Genomic DNA, 5,682 nt, shown 5'->3' with positions numbered 1-5,682 from the left:
ATTTATAGAGATAATTTTCAAAGTTAGTATATAGGATGAACACCATATTATTCTATGCCTTATTAATTATATACTCCAATGCCATACCCATACGATCAGATTGGTGGAGAAAGTAAGGTTGGTGCATTATTTGACTTTTTCTCTTCGATGCAAATACAGATTCCATCAGAGTCTATTTTTTCTGCATTCTCCGACAATCACTTGATGACCTCATCAAGTAGATTGAATTTATTTAGCTTTGATTTCTCTGAATTATTTTTCTAACCCCATACTCAAGGGGTTTTAAATTTACAACTTAGGATCTAATTGTTGGAAAAAGTTTGAGGTCTCAATTTCAAACTCTTGATTTAAATTTCTCTATAACACAAGAGGACATTGGAGATTTTGAGAAGGTCCAACAGGAGTCATCATTTTTCGAGTGTCGTTACAATACAAGGCGCTTAGAAAAGTGAAGATCATGACAATATGGAATACGGCATCTTCATAGACATTGATGATAATCATATTTTTTAATATTTATGTATTTCAATGTTACTATCATATACATTATTCAAAAACTATCTTGGTAGATTAATTTAGTTTTATGTAAAACTTTAATTTGAATTACATAAATATAATACTTTATTCATAAAATAACTATAAATTTTATTAAATATGTAATAAGGTCAATACAATTTTTAGGTTGCAATATTAAATATATTTGTTTGGTTTTTAAATTTTGCAATATAAATATTGTTTGCAATAATTTTTAAATAAATGGTATTTACTAATAAATTTAAATTAATTTAAGATCAATACATTAATTAAATTAATTTATAAGATCAATATTCAAAAATATGTTATAGACTTAAATTAATTAAATTTATCAATAAGAAAAAAAAAGCGAAAGATTTTGGAGGTCCAGTTAATTTTGCAAAAATATATTTTTGTAAATTAAAATTTCACTAATAATCATAATATAAATTAGTAAAACTTTCAATTTTTCTAACTAAATATATTCTAGATTTGCTATTTTTCTTGCATCTACTAAATTTGCATCTTTCAGTTGACTGTTAACTCTTATTGTCTCCTTCACCTAAAATAAAAATTAGAGTAATTGACTGTTTTATTAAAATCAAACACTTAAATTTCTCTATAATCAGTCTATCCAAATTAGAAGTCCTTCCATTCAATTTTACCTTTAAAAGTGTAGAGATATCTTTATGACCTTTTTTAAATGGATAAATTACACTTGAATAATTGAGTTTTAGCATAGTTAATGGATCTGTCCCTATATTTTTAAAATTGTACACTTAAATTTCTTTATAATCAATCCGTCCTTATCTATTATAATTTAAACATTTTGATCGTTTATTTTTATTTAAAAGAATATTTAAACCTCCATTAACTTTTTTCTATAATATCTCTTTTAACTAATTTTTAACACTTTTTTGTTCTTTAATTTTCATTCATTAAAATACTTCAATACTTATAATTTCAAAACTTTCAAAAAATATTTACAATTTTAACTATTTTTAAGTGGTATCAAGTAACTTTTAAGTAGATTGTAAATTTTTATAAAAAATATTTTAGAAACAAATTGTACTTTCAGAAGAAATTTGACCATCCACTAACTTTGAACTAATGTCTATAATGTATGGAAGAGCTATAATTTTAGACGGGTTAAATATAGAGCTATTTAAGGATTTAGTTTTAAAAATACAAGGATTGATCCATCAATTATGCTAAAACTTAGGGACGAAAGTGTAATTTACACAATATAAAATTCTTCACCTATATTGGAAGGATTTAAGTATTCATGAGGGTATTTTAAGTATTTAAAATGTGTATTCTCCCTTTGACGGGTTGACTAACAGAATTATGGATGAAATGACCTCCAATTTGGATGAATTGATTATATAAGAATTTAAGTGTTCGAATTTAGAAATATAGGGATTAATCTGTTAATTACATTAAAACTCAGGGACTAAAGTTTAATTTATCCTAAAATTTGTTAACAAACTTCTATTTTTAAGATTATACTTTACACAATTCAAAACTAGATTTAAATTTTTGTACTTAAAACATATTTCGTAATTTTTTTATTTTCTCTTGTAAAATTTTTTTTTGGGGAAAAGAAAGACTATCTTATAGGTGACTTAAAGATTTAGAATGCAAATTTTCATATAAATAAAAATAAGTTATTACTAAAACAGAATTACTCACTTCGGAATTAGTCCAAAATACTAATTAAAATGTGCAGCAAGATATTTTCATTAATGCATCAACTATTTCTTTGTTCCACATGTTTTATTCAGAGTAGGTGTTCAACAACTACAAATATTTTATTAAATTATCACTAGCAACCCTCTTTATTTTATACACTTTCTCTCATATTTTTTTTTTTTTTAGAAAAAGAGGGATAGAGCCCTTATTTTATTAATCTAGGCCATGAAAGCCCCAACCTATCAGCATCCAGTAAAAATTTAATAGTAACAGGAGGCCATTGATGAATTTTCAAATTAAAATCATCACCAATGGTTAAACTAGTCAAACGATCCGCTACCGCATTTGCTTCCCTGTAAATTTTTACCATCTTGACTTCCCAGCTTCTATTGATAAGATCACGACAATTCCTCACCAAATTAGCAACTCTAAAAACTCCTGCACCTCTACCTGCAAGTAAATCTAACGCGAGTTGAGAATCCGTTTGAATTTCAATCTTCTTCCACCCTGAATCCCATGCTAATACTAAAGCATAATATATTCCCCATAGCTCAGCTTCCATTGCTCCACAATTGCCCAAAAACCGTTGAAAGCCCAAAAGCCATCTACCTTCATTGTTTCGAAAACAACCTGCACAACTTGCCCTTCCTGCTGACAACAATGCACTACCATCGGAATTCACTACCACCCAGCCTGTTTCTGGCGGCTTCCACCCAACATACTTCAAAGACCGGCCTCTCGGTCCAGACCCAGCCTGCATCGAAAACCTCCATGCATGAATATATTCTTTTGCTCGAAGCTGAATAAAGGACGCATCAATAGTATCCTGGTCATTATTCTCATTAAAAACCAACAAGTTTCTTCGCTTCCATAACCACCAAACAGCCGAACTAAAAAGCACATCCCATGGTATTCCATTAGCCAATAACCCTACTTTTTCTATATTAGCAGATAGCCATAAAGGCACATTCAAAATATCAAAAAATGGAGAAACGAAATTGGTAGGTAAAAGGGAATTCCAAATTTGTTTCACATGTTGGCAATCTCGTAGAGCATGCAAAACAGATTCACTTGCAACTCCACAAAGAGGACATAAATCATAATCAATAAATTCTCGCTTTCGGCGTTGAACATTAACCATGATTTTCTCATGTGCCACTTCCCACAAAAACACTTGAATTCGCTGTGGCACCCTAACCTTCCACAGCCCTTGCCAATCCATATTAGATCCTGACACTTCTGAATAAAACGTATCAAACCCTGACTTAACTGTATATAAGCCAGAAGAAGAATGCTTCCACGCAAAACCATCCAAACACGACATATCATCAACTAAAGTAATTGATTGGAAATATAAAAGGACATCAGTAGGAAGAAGAGAATTTAAAATGTCCCAATTCCAGCCTACATTAGGAACCCAGAAATATCGAACACAAACCTGCATATTCAACTCAATCAACGGTTTAAGTGCAAAATTCCAAAGAGGCCCAACCGGAAGCCAATCATCCAGCCAAAATCTAGTGTGCATCCCATTATTCACATCTACAACTATCCCTTTTCGAAGTAGCTCCAAACCATAACAAAAAGATTTCCAATTGACTGAACCATTAGCTCGCTTAGCGACTTCCCAATGAACAAAACCCGACTCATATTTATTGAAAAGGCACCTAACCCACAAAGCTTGCGGATTCTTGTAAGCTCGCCAACACAACTTCCCTAATAGAGCCTGATTCATTTGTCGCATATTTCTGATGCCAAGACCACCTAACCGCTTCGGCAAGGACATTGTATCCCAATTAATCAGATGTACAGCTGGCTTCATATCCTTCCCATGCCAAATAAAGTTCCTGCATATTTTCTCTATTTCATTGCAAAGCGATATCGGTAAAAGAGCACTCTGCATCACAAAAACAGGAATAGCATTAAGAACTGATTGAACTAACGTTATTCGTCCAGCTTTTGATAGAGCTCTCGCCTTCCAGCCATCAAGTCTGCCTCTCATTTTATCCAAAATACTACTATATGTGGAGACTGAAATCCTCCCATGAATAGATGGCACACCCAAGTATTTTCCCAAATCAGCAGTCAAAGGAATACCTGACCTTGAAGACAAAAGTGACGCCAAATCACTATCAACAAAAGGCGACAAATAAAGAGAAGACTTAGCTAAATTCACTTTCTGCCCGGAAGCCTTAGCAAAGTCATCCAAACATGATAAAATCAAATCCAACTGTTCCACAGAAACTTCTGCGAACAAAACCATATCATCCGCGAACATAAGATGAGAAATCATCGGACCATTACTCGAGATAGGAATCGGCTTCCATCTGCCTTGACGAACAAGCTGTTTAAACATTCTCGAAAGTTGTTCAATACACATAACAAAAAGATATGAAGACATTGGATCGCCTTGTCGCACACCACGAGTCGGTTTAAAAGATTCTAACTTCTCACCATTCCATAACACTGACATAGAAGATGTTCTAACACAATTCATAATATTAGAAATCCAAGCATCGGAAAAGTGGTAAGAACCCAACACCCACTGAATAAAATCCCAATCTAGTCTATCATAAGCCTTTTCAAGATCAATTTTAATCGCCATAAAACCCCCTGACCGCTTAGACGTTCTCATAGTGTGCAAAACTTCTTGAAACACCACAATGTTATCAATAATTTGTCGGCCAGGAACGAAGCTACTTTGTTCCAATCCAATGAGAGAGCTCAAAACATCTTTCAATCTGTTAATCAACACTTTTGTAACAAGCTTATAGATCACGTTACATAAGCTAATTGGTCTGAACTGAGAAATAAATTCTGGACAAGCAATTTTAGGAATAAGAGTCAGCACCGTTTCATTAACTTCCTCTGGAAACTCCCTCCCGCCCAAGACCTCAATAATAAACGCTGAAACCTGTGAACCTACCGCAGACCAAGATTTCTGAAAGAAAACTGCTTGTAGACCATCGGGTCCTGGAGCCTTGTAAGGAGACATAAGGCGCAAAGCATCATATACTTCATCATGAGAAAAAGGACGATCCAGAAGCAACCGTTGAGAAGAAGAAAGAGCAGGCCCATCAGGTCTAACAAAATGGCTGCAGTCAACCGCCAAATCTTTCGAATACAGCTCCTGATAGTAACCGCTAGCAAGCTCTTTAAGTTGACTAGAATCTTCAATCCACACATTGTTCCCATTTCTCAGCTTGAGAATTTGCTGCTTCTTGCGTTTAATCACGGTAGAAAGATGATAAAACCTTGTATTTCTCTCACCAGAAACAATCCATTCCTCCCTAGATTGTTGAAACCAGTATAATTCTTCCTGCTTCAAAACATCTTCAAGCTGTCGTCTCAGATTAAATTCCAGCTTCACTAAACCTCTCGTTCGCCGGATAGCTAAGCTTTTTTGAACACCATCAATTCGACGGATCAACCTCTGCTTATTATGAAAAATATTCCCAAACTCAGATCGGTTCCATT

This window comes from Manihot esculenta, chromosome 16 (assembly GCF_001659605.2).
Source record: "Manihot esculenta cultivar AM560-2 chromosome 16, M.esculenta_v8, whole genome shotgun sequence".
Lineage (NCBI taxonomy): Eukaryota > Viridiplantae > Streptophyta > Magnoliopsida > Malpighiales > Euphorbiaceae > Manihot > Manihot esculenta.
The sequence above is the reverse complement of the archived record's forward strand: the minus strand, read 5'-3'. Positions refer to the sequence as shown.